Here is a 14,490-nt window from a genome sequence, read left to right as displayed (position 1 = left end):
TAGCTCTCTCCATTGTTGAGCGTATTCCTTGAACGCCTCCTTGTCCTTCTGAGACAATGACCTCAACTGGTCCCTATCCGGTGCCATATCCATATTATATTTGTACTGCTTCACGAAAGCCTCACCCAAATCATTGAACGTGGGGACACTCACACTATCCAAACCCATGTACCACCTCAGAGCGGCACCAGTTAGACTGTCTTGGAAATAATGAATCAATAACTGATCATTATCGGTTTGCGTCAACATCTTTCTAGCATACATGACAAGATGACTGAGTGGACAAGTATTCCCCTTATACTTTTCAAAGTCAGGGACTTTGAATTTCATCGGGATTTTCACATTAGGAACCAAGCAAAGTTCCGCATCACTCTTTCCAAACAAATCTTTTCCCCTCAGGGTTTTCAACTCCTTTCGCAGCTCAAGGAATTGGTCTTTCATTTCATCCATCTTTTCATAAACATCCGATCCCTCAAACGACTCATAATGGTAGATGGCGTCCTCGACACAAGACAGAGTATGGACAATCGGTGGTGGCACAGACATGACCGGGCTAGATGCCGACATGGAAGCAAAAGTAGGCGCAAAACCTTCAGGTACAAAGTTGGACGACATTCCCCACGGGAATCCGGCAGGCATGGCAGGAGCGAAATGAGCGGCAGGAACGGTTGAAGAAACAACCTCTGATATGACCGTCCTCTGAGGAGGAGGAGTTGCAGGCGTTGAAGAAGATTGACTTTGAGAAGCTAGGATTGACTCCATCATGGCAGTCAGACGGGCAATCTCATCCTTCAAGTTTCTGTTCTCTTGCTCTAGATGTTCCATGATCCTTGGATGATTGGCGCGAGTATTGTATCGATGAGTCAGCTTGGCTGAAGCACAGAAGAAGAACCATTAAGTCATCTGGCAAAAGAGAAACCTGCTATGCAAATGATGCATGAAATGCAATGCTTGATTGTTTTTATTTTCAAGGAACTTACTATTTTATTTGTAAATATATACATAATAACAATTGTGCAATTTGATTGACCATATAATCTCTTTTATTTATATAATTGGAAGGATTACACTGAGTATAATTTCATAAACAAAAAATACCAAATACAAGAGAAAAGGAAACTAGTCATCCTAAGGATCCGTAACAACAATGTCAGACGATCGGGCCGCAGGCGAGTACTTCCTTCGGATGCGTCGAATCTCGGACTCAAAAGAAGTCTTCATCTGAGTCTTCTCGAGGACAAGCTAATCAATAATCTTCTTCCAAGCACCAGAAGACTGAGGCGTTCTAGAGGAATATGAAACCTCTGGCTCTCTCTGTCTCTTCACTGCTCGGTCTTCTAGAAGCTCAATAAGTGCATCTTTGTCCTTAGACTCAAGTTGTAACTCCTCATGCTTTCTTCTCAAAGCATGGAAACATTCTTCCCACATATCCTTCTCTTGCTTCATTATGGTGAGTGCATCTTCCAACTCCTTTACATATTGGTTAGGGAGAGTTAATGGCTCAACCACAACCATAGACATATGTCTCTTACAAGCATAAGGCATCTTCAACTCCAAAGCTCTCTTCTTCACCCAAAGAGTGTAAGCTTTCAAAGTTACACAATTGCACGAACCAAGCTCGGATCTTCCTTTCCTATGCACGTTATTTCAAGCATGCACCATTTTCCGCGTCAAAAGTTAGGGATTTTTACCCTCGATAGAAAAGACCTTCTAACTGAGTGTTATTAGGTTTGTCTCTCAAGGGGAACCCAAGTTGACGACGAGCCAAAGCAGGGTTGTAGTTGATTCCTTCTTGTGTACCAATGAGGGGCACATTAGAGAATTCACCACAACTGTAAATAATATCCAAGATACTCAATGAAGTATCATACCAAACTATATCATCATTAGTGAGAGACATAAGTCTCTGAGACCACCGTAGACATTGTTTATTCTCCACAACAGCAGGCGTCTGAGGCAAGTGCGAAATAAACCACTTGTACAGAAGAGAAACATAACAGATGATAGTTACACCACCCTTAGAATTCCTTAGATGCAAAGAGAAATACATATCTCCTAACAGAGTAGGCACAGGTTTCCGATCAAGAAGATTCTAATGGCGTTAACATCAACGAAACAGTCAATGTTAGGAAACAAAGCTAAACCATAGATGAGCAACACAAAGATAACTTCAAAAGCATCCATACTACCGGCTTGAGCAAAGGCAGTAGCTTCCTTGATGAGGAACTCAAAAGTTAATCCAAATAATCCTACTTTCTTCACCCAATGAGCCTCAATCTCATACTTCTTCAAGTGAAGAGCTTCGACTATAAGATGAGATCCGGGAATCTCTTCCAATCCACTAAAAGGCACTTTGCTAAAAACAGGTATTCCCAAGAGATGGGCATACTCCTCTAACGTAGGCACAAGCTGATAATCAGAAAAAGTGAAGCAATGGTAGAGAGGATCATAAAACTGAACCAACACACTCAGAAGTCCTTCAACCACATCAGCAGACAAGATAGACAGAAGCTTCCCATGATGTTGCTTGAAGTCCAATGGATCTAATACAAAAGATGACAACTTCCTTAACTCTTTTAAGTCTGGACATCTGAAACTATACTTCTTAGTGTTCCTTCGTCCACAATCCATGGTCTGAAAAAAATATTTGCAAATGAGACCTCAGTTCCTTGAAATTATTTCTGGTGTGATGAATTTTATGATGTGCATGAATGCATGAATGCATGAATGCAACAATCACAAATAAAGGATCACACACAAGGCAAACAAACAAAAGTCAATGGATGAATTGAGTCATTGTCAAGATCAATCATCCATTTTGGTGGATTATGGTTTTCACCTTATCAACACCCAAGTTCCATTGATATTGAGAAGACTTGATTGGATCAACCAAGAATCAAGGGTTTATTGTGAGTCACGGGCATGGAGTATGGGTAAGAACCGTCCCAAAGGAGTGTACTGATGCGTGGTTTTCGCAAGTGTACGAATCACGTCAAAGTAATATAAAAGATTATCGAATCCACAGAGACCAAGTGTCAATCTATCAAACCTGTTGTTATGGTGTGTATCTAAGGCAACTATTTTTAAGGGTTTTAATAAGGGTGCAATGGTAAATAAAATTATAATTTTAAATAATAAATAAAGACAGGCTCGAATGTAATTCACGCAATCAATGATAATCCAGTACTTGTTAGTGGAACTACTTATGGGCAATGTTTTCTCCTTTGAAAAGAACTAATTTAACAGGAACTGTCGCTTTCGCGTATTCAGAACCGAGTTGTACTCTCTAATCAACCCCTCCTATTGTCACGGATAAAAAGGTGCGTACTGCGTTAGAGTAGTAAACCTATTTTTAAGAAATATAGTATCTTAACTAAGTTGAAAAGTATTTTAACTTGGACTTCTTAGCAAAAAGAGGTTCTTACGAACCAGAGTTTAAACTTCCTAACGCGTCCGAAAATCGTTTTAAAATCTCTTTTCTTTTTAATCTAAAATCTCCTAATAAACTAGACAAAGCGCTTTTGGCTGTTTTTGAAATAGTTAAAAACAATTACTTGAATTGAAAGATAAAATAGCCCTTAGGTGTTTCCACGAACAATTATACTGATTACTGGTTTAATTACGATCCTCACATTCTAACCTTTATAGAATTAGTTAGACATGATAAAGTAAATATTCTTTTTATAGTTTTTCATAAAAGTAATTTAAAGCGAGTGCAGATAATAAACAAAGTAAAGTGCGAGTGCAGGAAATAAACAACGTAAATGTGCGAGTGCAGGAAATAAACAACGTAAATGTGCGAGTGCAGGAAATAAACAACGTAAATGTGCGAGTGCAGGAAATAAACAACGTAAATGTGCGAGTGCAGGAAATAAATAAAAGTAAAATACGAACTTGAATTAAAATGGCGGCAGGATTAACTTCCTCCAGAGTGCTCCAAAAACTCGAACCACAGACAGATTACAGACTCGATCACTCGATTGCAGAGGCACCCCGATGTGGAATGGCAACTGCTTTATAACTGATATATGCCTAGAGAATTCTAATTCTGGATGAAGAAAAACGAAAATCTAAGGTCCTATTTATAGTAAAAACTGAAAGCATGAAATGACAGGGACGCCCCTCCACTAAAAAGTGGAGGTTACTGATTTTGGCCTTGTGGCGCCCGCCACAGGCCTATGGCGCCCGCCATGGTCCCTACAGGGGATGATGGAGTGGGGATCGTGGGTCTTGGCGGTTGAGGAGTGGTCTTGAGACGTGGCCACGTCATGGCTAACCCCATGGCGCCCGCCACGGTGGGTGCCGTAAGTGCAAAACGCTGAATTTCTAGGTTTTCGCCCGTTTTCACTCCTTTTTCGCTCCTTTTCCCGATTCAAGCTCCGATTATTATAAAAACCTGAAAACATAAGAAAACAAAGAAATAACAAAGCAAAACAACAATAAAAGCTAAGAATGCATGCGAAATCGGAGTCAGAAATACGGTGAATTTTAGTGTGATCAAATTCTCCCACACTTAAACCTTTGCTTGTCCTCAAGCAAACATTAAAGCTTAAGAAAATATGGTGTCAACACTTGTCTTTGGGCTAAAGGGATTCTAAGTTCAAGTCAGGATGCAGTGACAGATACTAACTAAGTGAACCAAGGGTACCATAGTAACACAAACACAAACTTCAATCCTATATTAACCACTCCATATCATCCCACAATACCTAGGCCTATCTTCTCATCTTTTTGTGTCCTTTTCATTCAGGCGCAATCACATTAAGCCCGTTATCTGTACATGCTTCATAGTAGAGTGACCGGTTAGTGATTCTGATCCATAACATAAGGTTTCTGGCACATAAGCATGTGTAAACCTGTTTTATTTCGCCTAAATGTAGCTGCGGGGGATCGGATCGTAATCCGCCCTACCAAGTTCAGTGCCAGATACCTCTGAACCAACTAACAATAGGTGACTTGCAAAATTTTTTTTTTTTTTTTTTTTCTCTTTTTTTTTTCGGTTTAAATGACTTTGTGAGGGTCACCTATACCAGAGTTTGCCTTTTTTTTTTTTTTAGTATTAGCACTGGATCATTCACTTATGTTCATCGGCCCCCTACGTAGAGCATGCTTAAGCCGGAGCTGACTGCTAAGATAAACTACTTAGGACAATTTTTAAAATGATAGTAAAGGCCAAGATGGTGGGGTTTAGGAGTGATTCCTATATTCAAGAGGTCTATGGTGCTAAAATGGTTCTGATGTTTCAAAAAGTTGACCTAGGTCACTACATCCTAATCTAAACCTGTCCCAAAGCCCAAAAACATGTGAAACAACATCATTTTCTTTTTTAAAAATTTTCTGGTAAGGCTAAGGAAATGGGAAAAAATGAAGATGAACTAAAAAGACACTATACTGGTGACTCGTCAGACTCATGCATTATCTAAGAAAATTAAATTACTGAAAGGAAATAACTGAAAGGAAATAATTAACTAGAAAGGGAAATGACAGAAAGCAATAAAATCCCCTCCCACACTTAGATCGAACATTGTCCCCAATGTTTCGAAATAAGATAAGGGGGGTAACCTGAAAAAGACTACTGAGGAGGGGCACTGGTGCCTTCGCCGTCCTGATGTGATGGTCTGGAACGACGGGATCTACTACGATGCTGGTCCCTCCGGTCGAGTCGTGCTGATAAAGCAGCCTGAGCACTCCGAACCTCTCGAAGGTTACCTAAGATGGAACCCTGAGTGGCCTCGACAAGCTGGTAGTGTTGGCTGTTGAACTCTCTCTGACGGTTCTGCTCTAATGAGATATCGTTCAAGGTACGGCAAACGTTGCTATAGGCACGATCCGAAACCAATCGCGATTGTTGCATGAAGCTCATATTGTCCGTCAGCTGCTGTGAAATAGTAGAGAGAAGGCCATCACGCCTTTCTTCTCTAGCTGTCATATCACGCCACATCTCCTCGGTGACATGGAATCCAGGAGCAGTACCTGCAACAGGGTTAGAGGAAGATGGTGCGGTGTGTGACTGTGAAGGACGATGGGGGGACATGTGAGGGATGGGAGACTGCTCTCTCCGATCATACTCATCATCAGTGTCATGTGCCTCCCCATCGGGAATATTAGGAGGAAGTGGACCCAAAACACGTGGAGCATTAAGATCATAGGTCCAGTTCCTTTCATCACGTACATCAGTACGTCTACTGCATGGTAAAGCAACAGATGGGATAGCTACCCCATGAACCATCAACTCATAACCACCTTCTCTCCTTGCTCGGCACAATTTCATGTCTTTCAGAAATTTTAAATTAATTGTGCGAGGAGGTAGTGGTTCAAGTGTAGCTATCTCATCGTTCAGGCCAAGAGCCCGAGCAATATACGTAACAAGCCCTCCAAAAACAATCGGTCCTGTTTTGTTAGTAAATAAAGTCATATGAGCAAGCATAAACGGGACCGGATTGATGTGGGTTCTAGTGAGGCATCCTTGCAAAAATAGGAGTTCACGAGCATTTACCTTGTTTGGACTTTCCCGGCCAAAAATAGTACATGCCAAAAGAAGTCTAAAAACTCTTATGGCCGGGTTGTGAATGGTCGACGCAAGTATCCCTTCGAAAGAATTAATTGAAGAACTTGAAAGCCTTTGCCAGAAGGTAAATACCTCGGCCGACCACTCCGCATCCAAAGGTGCCTCACAAATTGCACCTTCCCTATGAGGGATTCCTAACAAACCTGCTAGATTGTCGGTACTGAATTCATACTCAATTCCGAACAGTCTAAAAATAACAGTACCAACAGTGCTAGCAGTGTTAGGACTGACAGTGTATATTAAAGAACTCAAAAACTCGGTTGTCAGTCGCTCATAGGTAGGTTCCTGATTAATGAAAATATTATGCAAGCCTAGAAATTCTAATAAATTAAAAACACTATGATAAATACCCAAAGCATACAGACAGTTATCGTCGACGTACCTAGTCGAGAGAATTTCTCGACTTTGAAGCCTCTGAATAATTTTCCGTTGCCTTTCGCCCGGTCTTCCATCACGAAGAAGAAATCCGTTGAACTCCATTGTTGAATGCTCCTTAGGTAGTGAAAATGGTAGAAAAAGTGGTTTATGAGGGAATGATAAAGTTTTGATTTTTTTGGTTTTTTTGATGGATGAAAATGGAAATGGATGTTGGATATGTTTTATGGATGGTGGGTATTTTGGAAATGAGGGAGCTTTAATGGGGTTCAAGGAGGATTTGGAAGGTTGGAAAAATGGGTTTTTGGTGAAGAAAGGGATGAAAATGGTGGAAATGGGGATTCAGCCCCGTACTTGTTGTTGGTACGGTGTGGCGCCCGCCACAGGGCCTATGGCGCCCGCCACAAGGCCAATTCCTGGGCCTTGTGGTTTTGGATCCTCCTTTTGGGCCTTCTTGCACCTTTGTCTTCCGGGGGGTCTGAATAGCGTTTTCTTCTTCTTTTCAAGGCTTGAGGCTTGCATATTTTTTGTAAAGACAAAAATGAAAATATTTTTGTCTTATATTTTTTTTTTTTTTGCACGACAAAAAATAAAATAATTAAAGAAACAAAAGAAAAAGAAAAAGTTAACATTAGTGCATAATATGTATATATATAAGAAATTCAGAGTGCATGAAAATATAAAAGCTGCAGTAAAGTAAAATATGTCTGGAAATGCGATAAATAAAATACTAGGGTAATGCTGTCAGGGTAGAATGAGTCATGTGGTAGGCGTCTTTTCCTGGCTTGATCCACGAAACTCAGCTATCTCCCTCCGGAGCTCTTCAATCTCCTGATGTAGAGCATCGGTCTCTGAGGCATGAGTGAGATCAGAAACCTGCATCTGTAACTCTAAGTCTGCCACTTCCTGCTTGAGCAGGGCAGTCTCCTTACGGAGCTCATAAATCTGTGTTTGTAGGTCAGGTGGCTGCAGAGACAAATTGTTAGACATAACAGTGATCTGGGGAGTAAGAGGTGTAGGAGTGTACTCAGCGGCGGGAGGCGATTTTGGCTCTTCGACAGTCTCTCCATAACCCTCTAGAGCATAACTCCAATTTTCAGGATCATGGACACTGGTCATCAGCTGATCTGGTAATGTGAAATAGTGTATCGCTTCGCCGTCGATCAGCAGTCTAAACATGTTGGGCTCAAAAGAAGCCCTCCTCATCAGTCCTCTATCAAGACAAAAATCAATATCCAGGGTGGTGTAGAAGCAGAATGTCCTGAGGTGCAATAACTTGCGAGACAGACCCAATGCAGTAGCAATCTGTGTAACAATCCCACCGACATGGATGATGCCTACGGATGATCTGGCAACACTAGCCAAGCCCTTTAACAGAAAGTTGCCACAAGCAACAGGGCGAGACTAAGTCGCACAAAACAGTAGGAAAATCTCCTCTTCACTTAGCAGTGTCTCTGTATCTGGAAAACCTAGGAAAGAATGTGCTAGAATCATCTGGAAGTACCTCAATGCAGGGTTGTGGATTACCTGAGAAAACTGGGTAGAAGGATCTTGGCTCCCTCCGCCGGATATTTTAGTCCAAAACTTTTCCACTTCTCTGCTCATAAAATACCCCATCGGTGTATCTGGAATAGCATCAGGAGTAGTCTGGAAACCTAACAAATCACCAAACTCCTTGTGAGAGAATGAGTAGTCAATCCCGAACAACCTGAAAACAGCGAGTCCATCGGGTCCAGCCCAGGGGTCATAATGAAACGAGCTGAGGAACTCAAGAGTCAAGTTCCTATAAGTGTTGTTCCTGTAGTCAAACTGTTCCCACTGGAGTTGATGGCATAAAAATCTGACGCTTGGCTCTATCCCCAAGGCATCCATGCAGTCATGGTCAGGGTACCTGGTAGGAGCCATAGGGCGTCTCATGTGAACATAGTAACGCTCTCTCTGTGCATCATCTCTAAAGGCCACGTGCATGTCATCAGGGTTCTGCATTCTGTACAAGGTTAGCAAACAAGTCCTGAAAGCACATAAAACATTCAATCGTTAGTCCTGACATAATAATAATAATATAAACAAAATAAAGTAAGAGTAAAAAATAAAAAGTACAAAAAATAAGAAAAACCATGGGTTGCCTCCCATGCAGCGCTTGTTTAACGTCATTAGCTCGACGACCGATATTTAAACATCATTGGAAGGATATGGTGGATCACTCAGAGTATGGCAGGTGTATGTTGTCGGGATGTCACCTCCTTCGTAGGGCTTCAACCTCTGTCCATTGACGATGAACGGTTTACATGTCTGGTTCTTGATTTCAATAGCACCGGATCTCAGGATCTTAGATACTTCGAAAGGGCCAGTCCATCTCGAACGGAGTTTACCTGAAAAAAGTCGTAACCTAGAATCGAACAGGAGAACAGGATCGCCTATTTTGAAGTCTCTTCTTATGATTCTTTTGTCATGCCAAGCTTTTGTTCTTTCTTTGTATATGATGGCATTTTCGTAGGCAGATTGTCTGAGCTCTTCTAATTTGTGGATGTCAAGGGTACGTTTCTCACCAGCTGTCAAGTAATCCAAATTCAAAGTTTTGATGGCCCAATAGGCCTTATGTTCCAATTCAAAAGGTAAGTGACATGATTTTCCATAGACCAGTTGATAAGGGGTTGTTCCTATAGGAGTTTTGAAAGCGGTTCTATAGGCCCATAATGCTTCTTGAAGTTTCTGTGACCAATCCTTTCTAGATATAGAGACAGTCTTCTCGAGGATTTGTTTTATCTCCCTATTAGATACTTCCACTTGTCCATTGGTCTGTGGGTGGTATGGTGTTGCTACTCTATGCTTAACTCCATACTTGCTTAAAAGTTTATCAAATATTCTCGATATGAAGTGCGATCCTCCATCGCTTATGACTAAACGGGGTGTTCCAAACCTGGGAAATATATAATTTTTGAATAATTTGATGACTACTCTGGTGTCGTTTGTGGGTGCGGCGATAGCTTCAATCCATTTAGACACGTAGTCAACAGCTACTAAGATGTACTGATTTCCAAAAGATGGTGGGAACGGTCCCATAAAGTCTATACCCCATACGTCGAAGAGTTCTACTTCTTGGATATTTCTTAACGACATTTCATTACTTCTTGAAATATTTCCTGTGCGTTGGCATCTATCACACTTGACAATGAAAGCATGGACATCACGCCACATAGTAGGCCAGAATAGGCCAGCTTGAAGAATCTTGGCGTAGGTCTTAGATGTGCTTGCATGTCCACCATAGGGTGCAGAGTGACAATGCTCAATTATATTATTTACCTCTTCTTCTGGAACACAACGGCGGAAAATGCCATCTTTACCTCTCTTGAAAAGAAATGGTTCGTCCCAATAGAAGTTTCTCACATCACTATAGAACTTCTTCTTCCGGTGGTAGTTTAGATCAGGGGGTATGATGTCAGCGGCTAGATAATTAACAAAGTCTGCATACCAAGGTACATCACTTATGGCTAAGGATTTTTGAAAATACTCATGAGGGTCTGGGTTATCTTCTTCAATGGTTTCTAGTTGGGCTATCAGTCTATCATAGGCAAAATCGTCATTTATGGGAACTGGATCAGGTTTCAGGTATTCTAGCCTAGATAGGTGATCAGCTACCACATTATCAGTGCCTTTCTTATCACGGATATCCAAATCAAACTCTTGCAGTAATAGAATCCATCGAAGTAACCTAGGCTTGGCATCCTTTTTGCTTAGTAAGTAACGAATGGCAGCATGGTCGGTATAAACTATAATCTTGGCTCCCACTAGATAAGATCTAAATTTGTCTATTGCAAAAACTACAGCTAGGAGCTCTTTTTCGGTTGTTGCGTAATTGAGCTGTGCAGCGTCTAGGGTTCTACTGGCATAATAAATCACATGTAACTTCTTATCTTTTCTCTGACCTAGAACGGCTCCAACAGCGTAATCACTGGCGTCACACATTATCTCAAACGGTTCTGACCAATCAGGGGGTTTCATTATAGGTGCTGAAGTCAGAGCTTCCTTCAGAAGATTAAATGCTTCAGTACATTTTTCATCGAAGATAAATTCAGCATCTTTCATTAAAAGACCAGTTAAGGGCTTTGTTATTTTGGAGAAATCTTTGATGAAACGTCGGTAAAATCCGGCATGTCCAAGAAAACTTCTTATCTCCCTGATAGTCTTCGGCGGTTTTAGATTCTCTATGACTTCTATTTTTGCTTTATCTACCTCTATACCTTTTTCGGAAACTATATGTCCTAAAACAATCCCTTCGGTGACCATGAAATGACATTTTTCCCAATTTAGCACAAGGTTTACCTCCACACATCTCTCCAGGATTTTCTCAAGGTTGACAAGACAATTTTTGAAATCTGATCCACAAACTGAGAAATCGTCCATAAATACTTCCATAATTCCATCTAAATAATCAGCAAAGATAGACATCATGTAGCGTTGGAAAGTTGCAGGAGCATTACAAAGTCCAAAAGGCATTCTTCTATAGGCAAAAGTTCCAACTGGGCATGTAAAGGTAGTTTTTTCTTGATCTTCGGGGTGAATAGGTATTTGGAAGAATCCTGAATATCCATCTAAATAACAAAAGTAAGAGTGTCTGGCTAGGCGCTCCAACATTTGATCTATGAATGGTAATGGGAAATGGTCCTTCCTAGTTGCTTTATTTAATTTTCTATAATCTATGCACATACGCCAACCTCCATCGGTTCTTTTTGCTACAGGTTCGCCCTTCTCGTTTTGCACGACTGTGATGCCTCCCTTTTTGGGTACTACATGCACGGGACTCACCCATTTACTGTCCGAGATCTGATATATTATACCTGCCTCTAGTAACTTAAGAACTTCAGTCTTAACTACCGCACTCATTATAGGATTTATTCTACGTTGGTGTTCTCTGGAAGGTTTTGAATCTTCTTCAAGCAAAATCCGATGCATGCATACGGATGGGCTTATTCCTTTTAGATCAGAGATCTTATATCCTAAGGCTGAGGGGTACCTACGTAAAACTTCTAATAATTGATCGGTTTCTTTTTGGTTTAAGGTAGCACTGACTATAACTGGACGATTCATATCTTCATCCAGAAATTCATATCTCAGGTTTTTAGGCAGTTCCTTAAGTTTTACGGTCGGTTTCATAGGGCAAGGCATAGGATCTGGGGTAAGAGATAAACATTCGTGAAGGTTATCATCAATGTAGGGTGTTTTATAATTGTCATCTTCCAAAATAAGGGTTGATGGCAATTTTATAGATTTATTTTCTTCTTCTTGTTCTAATTCCCTAATGCATTCTTCGATGATATCTAAGGCATAACAAGAATCTCCTATCACAGGTGCCATAAGAAATTTTGACAATATAAATTCTATCTTCTCTTCACCTACCTCAAAAGTTAGTTTTCCTTTTTTAACATCTATTACGGCTCCAGCAGTCGATAAGAACGGTCTACCTAGGAGGATTGGTATGTCGTCATCTTCTTTAATGTCCATGACAACAAAATCAGTAGGTATAAACAACTGACCCACCCTAACAGGGACGTCTTCAAGTATGCCTATAGGGTATTTAACGGATCTATCGGCTAATTGAAGCGACATCTTAGTAGGTTGTAATTCTCCTAAGTTTAATCTCTCACAAACTGCTAAAGGCATTAAGCTCACACTAGCTCCTAAGTCTAGAAAAGCTTTTTCGATGACATGATTCCCTAAAATACAAGGAATGGAAAAATTTCCGGGGTCTTTATCTTTCTTTGCTAACCTATCTTCGGAAATAGAATTACATTCCACGGGTTTCGGATCTTCAAGTCTACGTTTATTCGTAAGTATGTCTTTGAGAAACTTAGCATAAGAAGGTATTTGGGTGATGGCTTCTGTAAAGGGGATTTCTACGTGAAGTTTTTCTATAACCTTAACGAATTTTTGATATTGATTATCGATTTGGGTTTTCTTTAATCTTTGAGGGTATGGTATTGGTGGTTTGTATGGCGGTGGTGGTACATAGGTTTTATTTTTAGGTTCTTCTCCTTTTTCTTGACTTTCCGGGGTTTCAGGCTTCTCTGGTTCCTTTTCCTCACTCCTCTCAGAAGTTTCAGGCTCACTTAATCTAGGGTTTAAAGGCTCCTTATAAGCGGTTCCACTTCGTAGAGTAATGGCATTAGCTTGCCCTTTCGGGTTTTGTTGAGGTTGTCCAGGGAACTGTCCTCCAGGGGTAGTCTGTGGGGCTTGGTTTAACGCTACCTGAGAGATCTGGGTTTCAAGCATCTTATTATGAGTAATGATTTGATCAACCTTGGTTCCTAACTGGGTAATTAGTTCGTTAACATGGACGCTTTGGTTCATGAACTCTTTGTTTTTCTGTTTTTGAGCAACGATGAAATCTTTTACAATTTCTTCAAAGCTCGGGTTTGGCGGTACAGGTTGCATAGGTTGATTTGTTCTAGGGGCTTGGTAACCTTGTTGTCTCGGAGGTGCGGTATTTTGAATAGGGTTATTATTTTTGTAGGAGAAGTTTGGGTGATTCCTCCATCCAGGGTTATATGTGTTAGAAAATGGGTTCCCTTGGGTATAGTTCACTTGCTCAGTGTTGGTTTCATTTAACAGATTGCATTCGGCGGATTGGTGTCCTTGCGTTCCACATATCTCACAATTCGGCGAAACTGCGGCTACAGTATTCGGAGTTGTACACATATGTTCGACTCTAAGGGCCAACGCGTCCATTTTAGCCTGCATCATGTCTATAGAGCTTAGCTCATGTATTCCTCCTTGGGCTTCCTTCTTTTCCACTGTCGCTCGTTCTACTCCCCATGATTGATGGTTTTGGGCCATATCCTCGATAAGGGCACTAGCTTCAGGGTAAGGTTTATTCATCAGTGCGCCACCAGCGGCAGCGTCGATGGTCATCTTAGTGTTATAATGAAGTCCATTATAGAAGGTTTGGATGATTAGCCAATTCTCTAAGCCATGGTGTGGGCATGCTCTTAATAGTTCTTTATATCTCTCCCAGGCTTCGAACAACGACTCTCCTTGGAGTTGGGTAAATCTAGTTATAAGGTTTCGAAGAAGAGCGGTCTTACTTGGGGGAAAATATCTAGCAAGAAAAACTTTCCTAAGGTCATCCCAAGTTGTTATTGAATTGGGTGGAAGGGAATCTAACCATGATAGAGCTTTATCTCTGAGGGAAAAGGGAAATAATCTTAAGCGTATCGCCTCAGGAGAAGCTCCATTGGTTTTAAAGGTGTCTGCTAACTGAAGAAAGTTTTTTAAATGTTGGTTTGGGTTATCAGTAGCGAGACCTGAGAATTGTCTCTGTTGCACTAATTGCAGCAGGGATGGTTTAAGTTCAAAATTATTGGCTGGGATAACGGGGTTTACTATACTGGAACTAGGTTCCTCGTTTGATGGTTGGGCGAAGTCCTTAAGAGGTCTTCGGTTTTGTTCTTCGGCCATAGCTATCCTATTCCTATGGAAAAATAAACGTGCGCGAGCGTAACGTTCAGGTTCAGCTAGAGGGTCTACTAAACTTCCGGCACTGCGAGTCT

The 14,490-nt window shown here is 41.0% G+C and overlaps 1 non-coding gene across 1 annotated transcript; it reads left to right on the top strand.

The window, feature by feature from the left end:
• The first annotated feature begins 13,907 nt into the window (after positions 1-13,907).
• On the top strand, positions 13,908-14,014 carry LOC127134199 (small nucleolar RNA R71). Its single transcript, XR_007807954.1, has one exon. It is a non-coding gene; the product is annotated as a small nucleolar RNA R71 (small nucleolar RNA).
• Positions 14,015-14,490: the final 476 nt, after the last annotated feature.

The sequence above is a fragment of the Lathyrus oleraceus genome, chromosome 3 (genome assembly GCF_024323335.1).
Source record: "Lathyrus oleraceus cultivar Zhongwan6 chromosome 3, CAAS_Psat_ZW6_1.0, whole genome shotgun sequence".
Classification (NCBI taxonomy): domain Eukaryota; kingdom Viridiplantae; phylum Streptophyta; class Magnoliopsida; order Fabales; family Fabaceae; genus Lathyrus; species Lathyrus oleraceus.
This window is presented reverse-complemented; position numbering and strand designations above follow the sequence as displayed.